The sequence below is a fragment of the Callorhinus ursinus genome, unplaced genomic scaffold (assembly GCF_003265705.2).
Source record: "Callorhinus ursinus isolate GAN/ISIS: 27379988/994484 unplaced genomic scaffold, GSC_fseal_2.0 scaffold12, whole genome shotgun sequence".
Taxonomy (NCBI): Eukaryota; Metazoa; Chordata; class Mammalia; order Carnivora; family Otariidae; genus Callorhinus; species Callorhinus ursinus.
Window position 1 is genome coordinate 8,977,165 of NW_027397074.1, and position 20,956 is coordinate 8,998,120.

General features: G+C 38.7%; 1 protein-coding gene across 1 annotated transcript in view; it reads left to right on the forward strand.

Moving 5' to 3' along the window:
• The first annotated feature begins 10,149 nt into the window (after positions 1-10,149).
• Positions 10,150-20,956, forward strand: part of CD36 (CD36 molecule (CD36 blood group)) — a 76,758-nt gene continuing 65,951 nt past the window's right edge. Inside the window, exon 1 of the mRNA XM_073898716.1 lies at positions 10,150-10,287. The gene's annotated coding sequence lies outside the window, so the exon portion shown is untranslated. The remainder of the gene's footprint in view (positions 10,288-20,956) is intronic.

Consider the following 20,956-nt stretch of genomic DNA (forward strand, 5'->3'; position numbering starts at 1 on the left):
GGGGTAGCTGGGTGATAGACATTGGGGAGGGTATGTGCTATGGTGAGCGCTGTGAATTGTACAAGACTGTTGAATCACAGATCTGTACTTCTGAAACAAATAATGCAATATATGTTAAGAAAAAAAGAAGAAGAAGAAGATAGCAGGAGGGGAAGAATGAAGGGGAGTAAGTCGGAGAGGGAGACGGACCATTAGAGACGATGGACTCTGAAAAACAAACTGAGGGTTCTAGAGGGGAGCGGGGTGGGGGATGGGTTAGCCTGGTGATGGGTATTAAAGAGGGCACATTCTGCGTGGAGCACTGGGTGTTATGCACAAACAATGAATCATGGAACACTACATCAAAAACTAATGATGTAATGTATGGTGATTAACATAACAATAAAAAATTATAAAAAAAAAGATTTATCAAGTTTGGTGTTTTATACGGCAGTTTGTGACACCCCAAAACAATTACAATGATAACATCAAAGATCACTGATCGCAGAGCACCACAACAAATATAACAATAATGACGTAAACAGTGATTCCTCTATCATCCTTTTGAATGTGAATAGTTAACAACTGTTGTTGGACTTTATTTAGAATGATAGCATATTAGATGTGGTAAACAGAATTCCATAATGGCCCCCAATATTCCTGGTCCTGATATACACAACTTTTATGATTTCCTGCCCTTGAGAATAAGTGGGAATGTCCATATTTCATTTTTCACTCCAGTGATGACAGTGTATTTTATTGCAAAATTGAAGGGAGTCAATCAGCGGGGGAGGTCTTTAAGGGGGACAGAGATTTCAAGTGTGAGAGATTGTCTTGCTGGCTTTCAAGAAGTAAACTACTGTGTTGCAAGAGGTCCACATACCACATGCCTGAGGACACCTCTAGTAGCTAAGGACAACCCCTGGCCAACAGCAAGCAAGGAAGCGTGAACCTCAGTCCTACACCACAGGGAACTCATTTTTTTCCCAAGAAACACATGAGTGTAGAAGATAACCCCAAGCCTTAACTGAGAATGTAGCCCAACAAAAGCCTTGATTTCAGCCATGTAAGACTCTCTGAAGAGAATTCAGCCAGCCTGTGCCCAGACTTTTGAAATCCATGGAACTGTGAGATAATAAATGGGTATTGCTTTAAGCCACTAAGTTTGTGGTAATGTGTTATGAAGCAATAGTGAACTAATTCATTAAGGGTATTTTTGTTTTGTTGCTATTACTTCTCATCATTTTCTGAAAAACAAACAAACAAACCTGGAAGCTATTTCTTGACTTATAAATATTCTATCCCCCATAGAAATCCTTTCCTGGACTTAAGGTTCAATGTTAAATCTCAAACATTTTGGTTGTGGATTAATGTGATAAATAAATATATGACAAATAGTTTACTTAACTTGTTAATAAATTTTTCCAGTATGCCTTCTGTGTGCTGGATAATTTTCTGGGCAGTATGGACTATGGCGGTGAACAAGACAGTGGAAATTCCCTGGCCTCAAGGAACATCATTTTCATATAGTAGATATTAAAAACTTAAAAAATACCAAACAGATATTTGATAAAATCAAGTAGCATAATAAATGGAATAAAGAGAACTTAGAAGATAGAGTATGATGAGAGATTGTTCATTGAATCATAGAACATTACATCAAAAACTACTGATGTAATGTATGGTGATTAACATAACATAATGAAAATAAATACATACATACATACATATGTTGGCCCCAAGGGAGGTAACATCAGCGCAGAAACATCTGGGAGACGAGGGTTTAAGGAGAGGGAACATCCATGGAAGGTCCAGATAGAGTCTGGCCTCTTCCAGGAAGACGAGTATGGTTTGAGCAGAGTCCATGAAACGGAGCATAGTAAGAGATAAGCATGAAGAAGTGGTTAACATCAAAACCATATGAGGTCTTTTTTATTTATGTATTTATTTTAAGTAGGCTCTACACTCCATGTGGGGCTCAAACTCATGACCTCAAGAGCAAGAGTCACATGCTCTACCAGCTGAGCCAGCCAGGAGCCCCCATATGAGGTCTTTTAGATTCTGAATCTTTGAAGATATTTTCTACTTCTGAACCTTTTGTTAGAATTCTTTGAAGACGCTGTGCCTTTTAATGTCTATCTCAAAGAGATCTACTTAACTGAGTTAACTTAGAGTACATGAAGTTTGAGGTCTACTGAGGGACTGCTGTTTTCTTTTATGATGAGAGCTTTGACATATATCAGAGCTCCATTGTGGGCCTGGCTGCCAGGGGACACCAAGCTTGGGTTTGAGTGAACTAACATTCCTCAGGTAGGGTTTTGAGATAAATCCATTGCCCCTCCTTCATGATTGTCTTTGTTATTCATTTCATGTCTCCATAGATTTTATGTTGTTTATTGTTTTAAATAACTTTTAGAAACATGTACAATAAAAAAAGGGGGGACATTAAAGATACATTTGCCAACCAGAGATCTTTCTTTCTAAAACTATGATTCATGTTAAATCCCTTTATTAAACAGTTGGTTAGTATCTAGGGACTGTGGATTAAATTAAATAAAAAAAAGCCCTCAATGTCAAAGAGATCAAATATGTACGTTAAGTATGATAAAATAAGATTTAAGTTTACAGGGAAGTAAAGCCTCATATACAATATTATGGGAGGTCAATACAGGAAAAGTTTATGCTAAGGGGAATTGACAAAGACAAGACAGAGAGGAGAGGTTTTCAGTGAATTTTGAAGTAGGACTACCGTGGGCCGCTAAATATGGTAATGTTTGTTGTACAATGAACAATACTAAAGGGTGTCATTAGTACTGTATATGTCATAAATTACATATATGTGATAAATTATATAATACAAATTGTATAGTATAAGATATATAATATAAATAAATATAAATATACATGGCAATTTTCTTACAGAGTGCAGGAGAGTGTCTTGAAGAAGCGATTCTTTTCATTTGCAAAAAGTAACTCTATGGGCTAATAGTAGCACTAACAGTAATTTTTCAACATGGAAGCATCCATTAATTCTGATTTAATTTGTCCGGGATGGAAATTAAGCATGTTATATATTTTTTAAGGCTTCCAGTGTACACACCATGTTAAACGATCATTGAATTTGAAGAGTAATATTTACGTAGAGCTTTCAGAATTCTACACAGAGGAAAAATTTGAAGCAGTGGGAAATGCAAGGTGAGAATGCAGGGACCATTTCACTGAAGAATGGACCACACACAGGAATAGAAATGACAGCTGAGGGCCTTCAACAGTGGTCTAAGGAGTTTAAAGTCCATTCTCTGGGCAATGTGTACAATTAATGTTTTATTTTAAATAAATAAGTCATAAAATCTAATTTGTGTTTTTGAAAGATTAATCTGCAAGCGGTGGAAAGGAGAAATGAGGAGGCAGTAATTCTGCATGCAGGAAAATCAATTAGAAGACCAGGGCACGTGAACAAGGTACACTGGAATCAAAACCTGACTTAGGTAGAGGCAGTGAAAATAATACACAGGAGAAAAATAGAAGATTCATGGTGAAATTAGAACTGCTAGGAATTGGAAGATGATTGGGTGCATGGGAAACAGTTTCAGGCTGGGTGACAGAAAGAACAGTGATATAATGGTGCAGAGATCGGGAACACGGTCTCAGAGATAGGGAGGCGGAGACGTGTGTTTAAGGCAGCAGAGTAGAGATGTCCCCAAAAGTGGGAGATGCAATTATAGCACAGCGAGTCAATCACATCAACGACTCCCAGCTCAAGAGCTGGATCCATGGAGAGCCGGACCCATATCTGGCCACCTGGAGCGCTCTAACCATGAAGCAGTAACTTAACTTTACTAGACTTCCATTTAAATTTGTCAAGTGGTAAATATTAGTTTTATCCCAAAGTTGTTTTTTTTTTTTAATCACATGAGATAATACAGACACTTGACTAGTGTGTAGAGAATTCTCAAAAATGCTAACTATTTATTAGTAGGATAGAAGTTATGGGTAAAAATAGATTTTGGGGTTAACTGCAGAGGTGCTCAATTAAGCCCATAGAGTAGGATATGTTGCCCAGGAAGAGAAGATACGGGAGAAAAAGAAGGGATAGGCCTAGACCTTCATAGATGCCTACATTGAGAACGCAGACAGAGCAAGGGAAACCCAAACATGGATGGGAAAAGAAAAGCCAAGAAAATGGGTGTCTGATCTTTACATAAAAAATAAATTATGCAGAAAAAAAGGAATCATTGCAAATTATGATCTAAAGACTGGAGGTCTTAATTCTAGAGCTTTGTTAGTGCCTTCTAATTGACCTCAGGACTGTCCTACTTAATCTTCCCATTTCTCTTAAAGAAAAGAGGAGAGAGCTACGGTGCACTAGACACTGCTTTGCACAATCACTCACCAAGTACTAAGAATTGCCTGATGCTTAGCTGATTAGTACGTGATAACATCAAAACAAAATATTATACCCAGAAAGTGCTACAGCGTGGAAGTAATAATTGTAACAAACCAAGGGTTCTGTGCCTGGTTTTAAAAACCAGTGGGACATCTGCTTGGCTGCTACCATAATTGGCTACCGGCCTATTGTTTTGTTGTGCTGGAAGGAGGACTTTATGTTCTGTGGATATTATTTGCTCTTGGTCCAGAGGGACCCAAGTTTCCATTAGATTACAAGCTCTATACACATAGCCACATGTGTGCAAGAGTCTTGCACAATTTCTCCTAGTCACTAAATTTCTTTCCTTTGAGCACTGGGGTCTTTCAGGCTTTCTTGATACTTCTGTGAGAACTGACAATCCCCCTGACCTTCTGGTCTCTGAGGTATCACTTGGTGTGTTATGACTTCCCTTGGGGTAGCTTTGAGAAAACTGCCTGTGATAACCTAAACAAACAAAGATACGTGTCACAATATAACTGTTCACTCCTGTTCACAAGTACTTAATTCCACTCACTCACTCACTCGTTTATACAATCTGTCATTCAAGAAATGTTTCAGCATCAGCTCTGTGCCAATCACTGAGCTAGATGTCTCCTCTCCTGTTATCTGAACAGTAGTGTGCATGTTAGCGTCTTAGAAGGATTTCTGGAATACCTTCAGTTTAAAGACTTCCTCAGTTAATTCTTCGTCTTCCCTTTTCCTCATACACCACAACCACCACCACCACCAAAATCTGTTGATTTTATCTTCTAAATATATTTTTTTTAAATCCATATGTTTTTCTCCCCCCCCCATTTTTCCTATATCCATTTTAGGTCAAGCTACCATTCAAGTTAGTAATAGCTGCCTTACTGCCTTACTTTTCCCACACCCATCCTTCCATTCTCACCTCTCTTCAATCCCAGCAGCCATGCTGCTATCAGAGTTTGTTTTTCCAGTGTAATTCAGATTCGATCATGTATCTCTCTGGATTACAATTTTCAAAGGCTCCCCACTGTTCTTAGGATAAATCCCTGTAAGTATTTATGATGTCTGGCTCTTCCCTATGCATAATTCTTCTGCATCATCTCTCATTACTCCTCCCTAACCTCTTGTCCAACCATGTTGGGCTTCTGCTCCCTGCTTTGTGACTTGAATCGTCTGCGCTCCTTCCTGTCCATGGCAGACTGCTTACAGTTGCTGGCTTCTTACCTTTGAATGCTTTCTGAATTCTCTGCCACTTAAAACCTACTCACTCTTAGGGGCGCCTGGGTGGCTCAGTCGTTAAGCGTCTGCCGTTGGCTCAGGTCATGGTCCCAGGGTCCTGGGATGGAGCCCCGCATCGGGCTCCCTGCTCAGCGGGAAGCCTGCTTCTCCCTCTCCCACTCCCCCTGCTTGTGTTCCCTCTCTCGCCATCTCTCTCTCTCTCTGTGAAATAAGTAAATAAAATCTTAAAAAAAAAAAATCCTATTCACTCTTAGATATTAGTGTGTGTCTGTAAATCAGTGGTAAATAAAAAGCCAAAGTTTGTGCTCCCAAGTATCTTATTGTTTTGTGAAGAGAGCCAGGCATTATTTAAGAAATCATAATATATAGTCATAAACTGAGATAAACTGGAATAAATTGAAAAGGAATGTTACACTGTGATAAGCTAAGCTGAAAGTTCAGAGAGGCTTCCCTACATATATATATAGGCTTCCTTATATAATGTGTATTTATATAGATATATAGCTATGTATGGATATATATCCATACCCACACACATGTACATATATAAACAAATGCTTACAATTTATATGCACACATACATATATGATCACATACACACATATAACATATATACATATATATGTATATTAGAGAAACCTCTCTGACCATTCAGCTTAGCTTACCACAATGACATGTTCTTTCATTACTTACCTCAGTTTATTGTAACACATTATGATTTGTTAAATGGTGCTTGTCTTCCTTCACTAAACAATAAGATACTTGAGAACACAAACTCTGGCTCTTAATTAAGCATTTTTCCCCAAAGGAGTAGTAGCACAATCCTGTACACAGAAACAGAATTTCAATGCATCTTGCTGTTCAATTAATAAATGATTAAATGACCACCCATCCAACTCAAAATGCTGCTTTGGGGCTATAATATTTCATGCAAATTCTTGGTAAAGCTTTTATGACTAATGAAGATGACATTGGAAGGGAGATAAACATAAGGATAGGAAATTTAGCAATAATTTGAGGCTTCAAAGACTAAAAAAAAAGCAAAGAGAACTACTCTGTTAGATTTTTTTAATAGTATAGAGTTCCATGTTTCCTCGTTACTTTTGAATAACAAACATAGAGCTAGAATTCTCTCCTAGAGTCAGTTTTGAGAATAAGTGGTAAGAAAAACTTTACCTGAAGCTGATGTTCAGACTAAAGGCATTTCACACATGTATAGATTTGAGGAGAGCAAGTTAAGAGATTACTAGTAAGCCTTTATCGGAGCTCTCCTGGAGAAAATGCTCCTTATGAAGGTCTTTGAGTGAAATTATTTATTCCATGCAAACAACCAACAGCCAAACAAATAGAAAACCCTGGTAAAGAGGAGTCTACTAATAGAATCTGTTACAAATAAGCCCAAAAATGTCTTTCAGACCCTGAATATACCCTTTAAGCAAGATGATAATAATCCAAGGGCGTTTTCCAAATACGTTTTTCCTAAAAACAAGGTAGCAAGGTTAATGTGTTGAAGTATCTTTGTGAATATTCTCATTGTTTTCAAGTGTGTACAGGGGTGTATGCCAAAATTTCCCAACAAGGCTACAAACTATTCCTTCCCTATTATGTTGCAGAGCCAAGGATTCAAAAACACTTTACTGTTAACTCTTACACAATGGACAGAAATATAAAATGAGGGACAAATCTTTGATTTAAAATTTGAATTTCTCTGAAGAGAATTTTTTAAGGCATATTATCAGTTTAAAAGTCCTAAATGCATTCATCATGGCATGCTTAAGCATGAAGTCCCTTCTGTTACCAATACCTGATGAAGGCCACTGGGAGAGACTGGCTGGCTGAAGAAGAAAGGTATCTGGAAGAAGAATGGCACCCCGGGGACATCAGAGACACAGGACTGGGAGGTGTTGGGAAGGACAGAAAATACGAGTCCTCTTAATGCCACTGTACTGATGGTGTTTTGCATATGTACAGATGAACTGCTTATTTTGAGAAAAGATTTTTACAACGAAATGGGAAATTCCATAATAGCACCTTGTGAGGAAGAGTCTATCGACAGCTGGTGAGAACTGCTATGTACAGCAGGATTATTGGTTCAACTTGAATGCCTTAAAGTTCTGCCATTCAGTGTGCAGGAAAACACGGATGTTTTGGTTTTGTCTGGTTCAAAAATTTAGGCTCATCAGCACTTGAAAGATGACTGATTTGTGGGGGTTGGGAGAAGTCCTGGGTTTAACTGACATTCTGTGATGAAATGTTTAATTTTAAAGATAGTTGAAGAAAGTTTCTGATGATTCTCTGGATGAAGGGGGTCAGAGGTCTTGTTCTTATTCATTATCCCAGTTATAGTCTTCTTTTTTTAATTTTTATTTTAAGTAGGCTCCAGACCCAATGTAGGGCTTGAACTCATGACCCTGAGATTAAGAGTCGCATGCTCTACCCACTGAGCCAGCCAAGTGCCCCTGTAGTCTTTTTTCTTTTTTTTAACTCAATCTACCACTAGTCTTTCCTCTCACCACCCACTGCTCATAAATTGGTGCCCAGCAGGGAGTGAACAAGTTAATGACAATGCATAGGTAATTCATGGAAAGGAATTTCAGGGTTTCCTATTCTTATTTATAGGACATAATCCATATTCAAAGATAGTGGTGCTTAGAGTGTTGGAGACATCCTGTGATATTCATTGTGATTCATAGAAAATATGTGTGATCCTGAGTTCACTGGATTTTTTTGTCTTTTCAGTTCTTTGATGAAATATTTTATTAATAAGTTCAAATAATAGACATTTTACACACAGAAAAATAATTTTTTTGAATAAACAGGGTGACATTGACCTTCTATGGTCGAACAGGGGACACCCCCCACCCCTCTTCTCATGCAAAATCTCCCGGGTATTTGTTCGCTAACCTCACTGGCTGATTCTCTGCCCTGTGGCTATCCCTCCTCTATGCTGTCGCCCAATCTCCACCTGCCAGACATGACGTTATGGCTGAGAAGGGGCCATCAGGCTCTGGCAGGTCAAACTCTGCTTAGACAAATTCATGAAGACAAGCTGAAAAACATAAATGCAGGAGATGAGAAAGATCTTTGGCTAGAATTGTGCCTTCCAGAGCTATATTTTCCTTGTGCTGGGGACATAATGCTTCTGGGAATTTCCTGGTGTCATAGCAATACTCCACAGGGACCGTTTCTGTACTTTCTCTAACTTTGTTTTAAAATAAAAAAATTAAAGAAGCCTGGGTATTGCTCATAGGTTGGCTAATCTGATACAGATAAAGCATGGAAGAAACTCATTTTTAACCTGTAACTGTATTGCCTGATGGGAAAGAAACATACTTTCAAGTCAAAATTATATGAGTTAGACTCTCCTATGAGTCACTTATTAGCCATATGTCCACTGTCAGTATTTACCCTTTTAAGTTCTAGGTTTCTTTTCTGCAAATGGGACCTAAAAATATTAACTTGATTTTAAAGGATTTTTTTGGAATGGGAAAAGAGAATGAGATTATATGATATCTACTTAGCAAAGTGCCAAGAACACAGAGAGTGCTCAATACATGGGACTTATTATTAAAATACAAAAATACTGGTTTCAGTCATTGGAAAAAAGAATCACTCTCCTTTCTGGATGATGGGTGCTACTAGTTACAGGCCTGCATCATTTAGAGAGTGGTAACCCAAAATCCATTATTTTTCTCTAATGCCATTCAGTAAAACATACTATTGACTGAAAATATTTAGTACCTCAAAATCTAAGAGGAGCAATGTGACTTTTCTAGTTCCCCTGCTCCCTTTGTTCTAATATAAAATTAGAGATTCTTAAATTATGAATCCTAGAAAGCGATTTATTGTTAGAAATTTTGCCATCATATCTTCAGAGTAATAACTTTAATCATAGCTTCTCAGGCCAAAGGTAACCTTATTTATATGTTTACAAATAGTACTAAGCAAAATTCAATTTAAATCCGCTACATTATACAACTCTACCAAAAGATTAACTTAAACCAAAGCACGTGGCAATGCATGAGGCTGTCTCTCTCACTGAGACAAACAAAAAGGGACCAAATTACCCCTCCACCTTAGAAAAGATACCAGAAAGTTTACCAAATAGATATTCACATTTACAGACTGACCTGCAAAAGTTACTTAAAAAAAAGTTGAGTAAATAATTCTTAATATTCACTATTATGTTTTATACTTCAATGAGAAAGGAGACTTTATCATAACAAATGGTAAATCTGGAGAGAAGCAAATTGATTACTAATGATTATTTGATTTCTCATGTTTCATAAGCACAGAAACTATTTTTTTAAGGGGCATAAAAGGTTTTAATAGGAAAGGGATTAAAGGTTTTATTTTCCTCAACTGAAGCACAAAATGAATGAGATTTTTCAAGTTAACTTTCATTCCATCTGGCTCAGGTGTCAGGGATCTATATTTATCTCATGTTAGGCATGCGCCTAAAGTGCTGGAAGGCTCAGGATGTCAATGGCTTTCAGATGTCAGGATAACCTTAAAGACAGATGAATGGTCAAGACCCTGTGCCTCATTTTTGAGTCCTCAGCTGCTGTGCTGTGGAAATCATGTGTTTATTTTCTGCGTCTCCTCCTACAACAGTGTCTCTGAAGCCAGACTTCTGATCCTACATCTATGCAAGCAAGCGCCTCCAGAAGCTGGTGAGCAAAATTATTTTTACTTAGGGGTGTGGCTATAAGTGTCTTCGTTGTGGATGGGCTATCATCTAGTAAATATTAATAACTATTATTTTTAACTTTTTAGAAGATCATATCTGCTGTGATAATTTAGTCTAGGATGCTTTTAACATTTGCAAGCTTTCAACTAAATACACTAAATGACACTTAATTGTAACATTTCCACTAGTCTCCAAATTCATCCTGTGATATTTCCATTTGCACATTTTCAGGACTTTGACTTGGAAAGTATCAGAAAACGTAAATTATTTCAAAAATGATAATTTTACTGGAAATCTTATTCCTTTAGATTCTCTAAGTTGATATGGCTTGTCCCAATCTAGTCTGAGTTATTTTAATTTCTGTTTACCTTCTTCTAGGCTTTAAAAAATACTATTCTTGTGAAAAGGACACTCTAAAAATCTGGCCAATTAAAATTTTCTCTGCCAAATTGGAAAAACTTTTATTTTTTTAAATGAGACTAGAGGTTGAATGACCTTTGTTCATGGGACTCTGAAAATGTTTTTTGACACACTGTCAAGACTAACAAGTATACTTAAGAAATAATTTAAAAGATCCAATCCTCTTAATAAGCCGACTCTTAGAAGGAAAAAAAGAAAAAAACTTTCCATATATATACTTACAGATCACTGGTGATCATACAAATTGTACTGACTGTGGGCACCAGATATCTTATTTTGGAGGGAGGGGGTTTTGTCACATAGCAGAACTTTGTTACATGGGTTGTTTCATAGTATGTCTGTATAAGATCAGAGAATACTGCAGAGAATGATAGAGTGACTTATGCAGAAAGGAAACTTAAAGACATACTTAGCTTACAGACAAAACCAGATGCTGATTTAAAAACAGTCCCTTCTGACACCCCATGCTATTTTATAAAGTCTCAAAAGGAATTGGGTAGAATTCTTTACCTTTAAAGAAGATCATTTCCTTTTATTCTTTGGAGAAATGGTTGCTTGGAGCTGTGCTGAATTCTGGGGAGAGCATTTTGGTCTGACGCTTACAAAAGTGTTAACTTCTTGTTCACTCCCTGAGCGAGAACTCGCAACGCAGGTGGGACGTGGATCAGATGAAGAGAAATAGGCAACCTGTCTTGTTCTCAGGTACACCTGACTAAATAATGAAAGTGGGATTTGTAGGGCAATACATGAGACACCTGTAATCCTGACAAAGAAAGGAGAAATATTTTCAAATGATGTACAGCGCAAACACTAATTATTTGGAATCTGATCCTTTAGTAAAGGACAATGACAACTTTGCAGCTAACCGTTCTGAGAGTTTGAGAAAGAAAGCAAACACTTGAGGATAATAAAACAATTTTCACCTGGGTAAAGGTAAGCTCTTGAACTCAGAAGAATCACTGTCAGGCAAAAGCTGGAGGAAAATAAAAGGTGGGGGGGTGGCTTTAATGTGGCTAACAAATCAGTGGTAAAGACCGTATGATACTGCAGAGTAGGTCAGTTAAATGGACGAATATGTTTTTCTTAGAGTGAAGATATACATAATAATCTACTGATGATAATGTGACTGGCTAATTTTGCTTTTAGCACAAATGGCTAATTAAGATTACTCGTTAAGGAATTTAATATTCTTAGTATTTATAAACAAAGCTTCATAGAATTCTGAAATTCAAAAGAAATGCTTTAAAATGAATGACAAGGGAATGTCTTTTATTGGTCCGTCGTTTATGTTTTTGATTGCTCTTTGGATGAAACTGCAAAGTGTATCACCACTTTCCCGCAGCCTAAAAGAAGGGGTCTCAAGTGAGGAAGGGGGAGGTGACTGCAGGTGAAGTGACCCTGTGTTTTCTTCGGGTTCCTGGAATCTTAAATTCTGGGTTGAGTGATTCTCTCCATCATAAACAATGAACTGTTTGTCAGGAAAAAGGAAACAGACTTAAACTAGCATAAGTGCACAGATAATATAAAAGGAAACATAGATTTATATCTTACTATTTGTATTGTAGCAAAGTGCAGAAATTGACTAAGCCACTAATATTTCTTTTTCTTTTACAAAAGGCAGTGAGTATACCACTGGCTTCCCAGTGAACTTTATAGCCATTTCTTTATGAAGGTTGGTAAGGTGGATTCTGTTTCGTGTCTTCTGACGAATTTAACTGTGCGGAAATTGAGTAACACTTTAAAGAAGGTGTTGGTGGTACATTGTTAAATTGTTTAAAATGTTTTGAAATATACTTGGAGACCTTTGTCACACAAACACTATCATCTGAAAGAGGAAATGACAGAAAATTGGCAGGCATTATTGAGGGGCATAGCAAACAGCCTGGCTACATTCATTAAGGAGTCCAGAGTGTCCCCAAATAGAAAAGCATTGTTCTTCGTTCACTGCTCGTGAAGTTTAAAAGTGGAATAAGAACTGTGTTTTAAAACAAAATTAGTTTCATCTCTTAATGTTGTTTTTCTCATTAAGTCTTCCAAATATAAATGCTCTATTCCTCCCACTTTAATTTTTAGGAAATCAAAAAGGATATTAGTAGTCACGTCGTAGTTTTAAAAAGTTAAGAGCACAGTCTAAACAAAATTCATGTGCAGCCTCATCTTGTCCATTCTGGAATTTCATTATTACTCTATTTGAAATGTAACAGATGCCATTGTAAAGTGTCCTTCTTCCATCTCAATCTAGGAAGTTTTAGAAATGAAGTAATAAAAGTTAATTTATTCAGGACAGTGTTTCCATAGCATGGACCCTAAACACAGTATCTTCTTAGAGCAGGCATAAATTTGCAGTAAGTGAGAGGGATCTTTTCAACAAGTATTCTTACTTTAAGAGTGAACCCTAAAACAGCAAACCCGATGTAATCAACTACTCTGAGTCACTTATTCATTGATGCATTCGTTAAAATATACATATGAGCGTTTACTATGTGTCAGACACTGTTGAAGGCTCTAGAGAACATGATTAACAATATTGTGCTGGACGTTTCTAAGGATCCAGGATCTTTTTTTCAGGTGCTTGTGTCTCCGCAACCCCCCCCCCCCCCGCCGAGGTGCTTGTTCTAAATCTTGTTTATATGGAATGAAACCTTTTGATGAAAGTTTAAAAAAAAACCTGTTAACTTAGTAAATGATAAAGATGTAGGATGATCTCGTGGACACTTTCCCCACCATGCACACAAACAGACCCCTTAATGAACCATCCATCTCCTGAAGAAGATAGGCTGGACGGGTGACTGTTAAATTGACAGAACTAGAAAGAAGATACTGGGCAGAGTTGCTTCCTTTGACCGCTCTTAACTTCTTGCCATTGCCCCTACAAATGAGCATTGCATTCTTAAAATGCTAAGTAACTAACAAAAAGCACATGGAAACCCCTCCGGAATATGATCACATAACTGAGTGCGCACTCTCAGCCTCGGGTTTAATAGCTCCTTAGGGTTACTTTTGGTTGAACTGTTTCATCTGAAATGGAGAACCAACACTCCTCTAAATCTTAGCTCTGTCTCTTGGAGGGGAAGGGAAAGACGTCTAGTTTCTATGGAAACTTCTAGTTTCTAGGAGCTGCCTCCTTTTCAGAGCCGCTTGGTCAAAAGTTAGATCTCAGCAGACACATGGAGGGGCAATGACAGGGCAGGAGGACTCAAGTGGTGATAAATACAATGAAGGGAGATAAGACTTTCACTGTGCCCTCAGAGTTGGCCCTTTGGCTGGGCTGTCGACTCTATGGAGGCAGGGGTCATTTGTAACTGAGCATCAGCACTGCCCAGTGTCTGACACATAGTAAGCACTCAATAGCTAGATTTTACTCATTTATTTAAAAGTATTATGTCTAAATCTTTCCTAACCCAAAATGTTCACCTTCCACTAAGCACTCTGACTAAAATTTTCAGAAGTTTTAATCATTTAAACATTTAAATGCATCTCTTAGGCTTAGTGCTCTTTAAAAAAATATCCAACTTAGTACAAATCTCTACCATAAAGTGATAGATCTGTGCAGTGTTTTGTGTGCGACATCCTCAGGTAGGCAGTTTCGTGGCACGTTACCACGACAAGCACCATCCTGCCCTTCCCAGCATGCCCAGGGGTTTGTTTTTGTTATTTTGTCATAAAGGATAGATCATCTATTAAAAATTTAATTATAAAACGTAATACACAAATATTCTGTAATTCACATAACACTAAGTGTGTAAACTCACACTGATGATCTTCCGTGGGTCAAGTCCATGAAGCTCATTTATTTCACCAAATACCACTGATTTCTTAGTCATCCCCCCACCCCGGTCTGCATGCAAAGCTTAGATGTGCTTGCTTCTGCATTCAGTCCCTGAGATGTCTTTACTAAATGTGCCAAGTTTTGGATAAAGCTGGAGAAAAACTCCTAGTTCTGTTCTACTCAGGGTCCAATGGTAATCTTCAAGATTTTTTTTTTTTTAAGATTTTGTTTATTTGGCAGAGAGAGACACACAGAGAGAGAGAGGGAACACAAGCAGGGGGAGTGGGAGAGGGAGAAGCAGGCTCCTCGCGGAGCAGGGAGCCCAATGCGGGGCTCGATCTCAGGACCCTGGGATCATGACCTGAGCCGAAGGCAGACGCTTAACGACTGAGCCACCCAGGTGCCCCAACAATGAGCCTTTCTTAACTGGCTATGTTTATGGGCTGGCGTGGATGAGCCTCGCGTTTGCCCCTTTAGGGTCCTCTTCTGTTTCCAATCCCACCCATTTCTCTCAGTTATGCTTTCCTCTTCCCCACAAGGAATTCGTGGGGCAGTCAGGCGTGTCCATTCTTTCCGCAAACATCACACGGAGCCCCTGAGCCACCCAGGCGCCCCATTCCTAAGCCGTCCCCAGGCATAGATCATGGTTTCTCCACTTCCCACACGCTTCATGGGAAACCACAGCAAGTAGAGTAGCTGTTGTTTGCTAGCCTGGTCACACAGAACCCCAGAATCCGCCCCGGGGGCGGGAGGAATGGCCCCCTGGTGGTAGAGGCGTGGTTGTCATCTGTTGTCTTCCTCAGTTCCCTGGTCAGGGTTCCTCCGTGACCCCATTGAGAGTGTCTTGCAAAGTTTCTTCCTTCAGTTTTCCAAACCTCTGTATTGCACCCTTATCCTGCACTCCTATTACGATAATTCAGTGACGTTTTATGTTTTACCCGATGAAGTCAGGAAAAAAAAAAGGGGGGTGGATTAGGCAAGGAAAAAGGTAAATCCTGGTACTAAGAGGCAAACTTCAGGAAGCTTACTGTGATTATGCCCATTATCTTCTCTACCCCATTAATATTCCTCTTAAGTAATAGAGATGCCATTTTGCTTTTCTCTCAAATCTCCCATGCAGAACTTCTGTACATAGTAACTGCAAGAACATTTCTGAAGCTGAAATTCTGTAGAGTAAATAAAAGCAACTGAAACTCACTGAATGGTCTTTTGTGAAAAGAAAACGACTTACTAATTATTTACCATGGCAGAGCGCCAGCTATGAAGCTTGGCTTTTTTCTGAGGTTTAAAGCTAGAAGATGACGTTCGGCAGCCTCCCAAAGTTCACAACGGTTCACAGCAAAAGCTGCAAACATTAGAAGTGGGAAGAGTTCTTAGCATACTCTTAAACCAAGGTCCACTGATTTTTACAAGTGAGGACTCTGAGCCCATAGACGTTAAAGGAGCTTTTTATGACATTGCCTAATAGACGTTGAAGTGATGGTCCCCTGTTTCCTTGTGAATCTTCAGTTTTTTTAGGGCCCCCTTCCCCATCGACACTTACTAAGTGACCTTATCAGTTTTTTCATTTCACCAATAATCTACATGTTCAAGAGCACCCAAATATCTATCTTATGACCCCAGTGCCTGCCGGTCAAGGTCTCGATGTGGACGCTTTGCATCTTATGTTGATAGTATCTGACCCCTTTAAAACCATATTTTTGTCTTCTGTTTCATGATGTACATTTTATGTTCAAAATTAAACTGAAAGCAGTCCCAAGATAAGTGTGTCACTTATGGCTAGATCCTAGTATTGAGTAAAATGTATGTACATACATAGACTCTGCAAACATTTTTTTTAAATTTATCATGTTATGTTAGTCACCATACATCATTAGTTTTTGATGTAGTGTTCCATGATTCATTGTTTGCGTATAACACCCACTACTCCATGCAGAACGTGCCCTCTTTAATACCCATCACCGGGCTAACCCATCCCCCCACCCCCCTCCCCTCTAAAACCCTCAGTTTGTTTCTCAGAGTCCATAGTCTCTCATGGTTCGTCTCCCCTTCCGATTTCCCCCCCCTTCATTTTTCCCTTCCTACTATCTTTTTTTTTTTTTTTAACATATAATGTATTATTTGTTTCAGGGGTACAGGTCTGTGATTCATCAGTCTTACACAATTCACAGCGCTCACCATAGCACATACCCTCCCCAATGTCTATCACCCAGCCACCCCATCCCTCCCACCCCCCACAACACCTTTTAAACAAATGAATAGGTTAAATAAGTAATTATATCCTGCCAGTGAAACCACAAACTATAACCACTTGGATAATAATGATGTAAAGTGATTAGTATTTGACGAGAGGCATTGTAAACCATTGGCAGAAATACCCTCTCTGTAGTCAGACTGAAAAGGTTTGAAATTTGGGTCTGTCACTTCCCAGCTCTGTGACCCTGGCTAAGTTGGTAAACCTCTCTGTGCTTCATCCATCATATGGGGATAATCGATTGCTCAAAGTCAGCAAGTTACTGCACATAAGATACTTACACAAGTGCCTTCTACGTGATAAGTGCTTAGAAGGATTAACTCTTGTTATTTCTCACAATAATTTAGACATGGGTAGTGTTATCCTCATTTTAAGAATGAGTAAACAGAGATTAAGAACCTGGCCCAGGATCTTGCAGCTAGTTTGGTGAAAATGGCATAGACCCAACCTCTTCCTATGCCCATATCTAGTCCTCTTATTTTCTCTCCATTCTTTTCTTTCATCTTGTTTCTAGAGCCTGAAATGTAGGACTCTTTCTTGATTTTTTTTTTTTTTTTTTCTTTTTTTTTTTTTTTGGCCTCTACCTACCTAATTATTCAGCAAGGCTGAGCTATTCCTGCTACCTTCTAAATATCTCCCCATCTCTACTAAATATTTCTGAAATCTTTCTCAACTGCTTCCTCCCCAGCCATTGCTTTAATTCAGACCATATAATTTTCTGCCTGGGTTATTTCAAAAGATTTCCTCTGGCTTGCTATCCAATCTATTCTCCACATCGTGCCAAAGCCATCTTCCTAAACCTGAATTTTATTATTTATGCCTTCCCTAACATCCTTGAGTAGCTCTAAATTGCTTTCAAGAGAAATTCCTGAGAGAATGAATTTCTAGGTATTCAGGCACACATCTCAGTCTGGCGTGGGTTTTACAAGGGCTTCTTGTTGTCATTTGTGCCTCTCTAGCGTCCTGTCTTTTCTTTCCAAAGTCCATACCATGTACTGAAGCCTTCTCAAAATAGCCATATTTCCTCAGCATGTTTTTTTTTTAGATTTATTTATTATTTTAGAGAGCATGGAGTAAAGGGGCAGAGAGAGAATCTCTGCTGACTGTGGAACCCAACGGGAGATGGCGGTTGGGGGGGGGCAGGGCAGGCGCTCGATCTCATGACCTGAGTGGAGTCAAGAGTCAGAGGCTTAACAGAGCCATCCAGCCACAACGTCAGTGTGTGTTAAGATCTTATGTGTGTACATACACACACACGTATGTGGGGAGAAATGTCTTTGCTCCCTTTATCCTCTCCCACTTTCTTCACCTGGAACTGTATCGTATAACTCTCAAGTAAGATAACACTCCTTCCACCAAAATGTCCTTCATCACCCTTCCCCATCCACCGTTCTTCTCCCAACCTGGGTGTAGGTGTCACAATGTATCATAATTGTCTATTTACAAATTTATCTTCCTAGGCATGCTGTGAGCTCCTTGAGGGGAAATACCAGCTTTTTGTTTTGTTCATTCTCGCATTTTATCCCAATTAGAAGTCCAGGCTAAGAATACCTTAGGAATTTATTTTATATTCTTGCAAAGGCTACAGAAACATTTGCCAGTGTCACTGGAGAAATAAAAGTCTAAGTGAAAAACAAAGTTAATGATTCAGATTATGATAGGAGAGTGCCTCAAAAGTAATCTGGAATTTTCAAGAATGAGGAGGAGTTTGATAGGGAAACTGATCCAGTATCAGAACCTGTAAAAATAACTGCAAAAAGACTGGAGCAAGAATCTTCCTATCTCCTGGGCTGTGATGTGGTGGTAAAGGGATCCCGATCAGAGCTTGGTTCAGGTTGCAGGCATGACTGCTCAGCAGGTGCTTGCTATGGAGGCAAAGGGTCAAGGGCAAGACAAGATTAGGGAAGGACAACACGATGATGGCCAAGCCAAACTCAGAGTCTGATGTCCTTCCTTCTTTTGGAAAACAGGGACTAGCAAGTGAGTGTTGGAAACTAGAGAGTGAGAAGTATTATCTCTTAGCACTCCGCTCAGTTTTAACAGCTGTTTAAATCAGACTAGATTTAGCACAGTAGTTCTCAAAAAAAATTGGGGTGCATGTGAATAACCAAAAATATTTAACTTGGTTCTCATAATGCCTGCTTTTAAAGAAATCTGTTGTTACGTCGTTGTTGTAGTAATTAGCTTCATCATCACCAGCAACATGATCGCTCTTACTGTTTTCTTAATCTCGGCCCACACCCTATACTTCCCATCTTACTGGTTACCATCAAAATGTAATCCCTTTAAATACAGACTTTATCTTAATCCCTTTTAAGAAGTTGTTTAAAATCAACCTATTATCGTGATAGCCCTTTACTGGGAGGGTCATTATTTTTCTAATTATAGCTATTTCTATGTTTTGTAGATATTAGAATTGTATAATATTGTCCATGTAGTGGCTGAGACTCCTTCCCCTTAGTGGGATTTTGGTAATAAAGACTTAACATACTCCTCTAGCTTCTCTTGAAGTAGGACTATAAAGCTCTTCAGTGTTCCAATGTCCTTCAGCTCTTGATGTGTCTTGTCCTCCCCGAGCCCTGGCTTATGTTCCTCTTTTGGCATATTCTTTTATTCTACATTTGATATGGCTGTTCTAACCTCAAAATCTTTGTTTAATGCCATTTTGCATGACCATAATCATCTCTCTTGTTCCTCATCACTATGGCATCTTCTAATTTTCCTTCCTTAAAGTTCCATTTGGTTTTCTACAACATTCTGGGGGATTGTGGTACCAAATATGTCAGAGCCTCCTGATAACAGTGGCATGAAGAGCCAAGCTTTTGAGATACTTTATAATTGTCAATGTTCTTTAGCCAAAGACGAGCAGGAAGACACCTGCAGTTGAACAAGTTGAGCTGATTACTAATGGCAAAGAGGGCAAAGTACCACAGGGAACCAAGGATGTCTCAGAAAGGTATTGGAAAGAATCTCTTATACAATTTGGACTGTGATGGGGTGATTGGGTGGCAGGGGCGTGGGGAGAGGGTAAGGAAACAGCTTTGCTCTGAATTGGATGTTGTAGGGAAGCAGGGTAATTTTGCAACTGGGTGTCTAATAAATCTTATCTAGGAGGAAGTAAGATGAGACTGGCTGAGGCTGCAGTTGACACAGAAGCAGTAGTGATCCTTATTATCTGGGAAAGTGGGTTGTGTCTTATCTTAGTATTCATAATTGGTCTGTTTATTTTTTTAAAGATTTTATTTTTTGAGAGACAGAGAGAGAACATAAACAGGGAGGAGGGGCAGAGGGCGAGGGAAAAGCAGACTCCCTGCTGAGCAGGGAGCACAATGTAGGGCTGGATCCCAGGACCCTGGGATCATGACCTGAGCCAAATAGAGGCACTTAACCGACTGAGCCCCCCAGGCACCCCGATTATTGGTCTATGTTTAGACACAATCAGAGAATTTTGTTTTTGTCATGACCCGTCATGATCATACAGTGGCCGTGTCGATATTCTATGAAATTGTTCATGTTTGACAAGCGGATACCAAGGCCTGGCTGCGAGTACCAGGCCAGCGTCCGGAGACAACAAGACCTACCACGTAGCAGCTGGACAGGTCCTGGACATCAGGGGCAATTTTCTCTTTCTCAGGACAAAACTCTTTGTTATTTCAGTAATGAAACCTACTTCTATGAAATCCACTTTCCACTACTTTGGTGATAAGATTCTAATAGAGTTTCTTTGTAATTTTCTCCCTAAGCCCGAGGGTATGGTCAATGCACGGAGTATTTTAATATAAGATTTCATTTATTTTCTGCTAGTATTTTGATGGTCAGTAAGAACAGCAAGAGATCAATCTTTGTATAACTATAATGTGCACTTGTTTAGGGAATTGACTCATTTCTTTGCATTTATACTATAAAAACAAATTTGCTATAGAAATGAAAAAATATACCATTGACAGATGTGAAGTAAATGGAATGAAATCTTAATTTCCCTAGGGAAAGTTTCTTGTGGAGAAATTAGGGGGTCTTTCCACTTAGTACTAAGGAAAGAGCTTAACCAGAGATTGTAGAATATTGGAGTTGAGAATTAACTATAAATCAAAGTATTTCTAATAGATCTAAGCTGAACTTAAATTAATGTGGTTAAAAATAAATATGCCAAATTTGTCCTTAGATATTCTAGATTCCTCCTAAAATAAATGGGATAATCTTTCTTTTTCT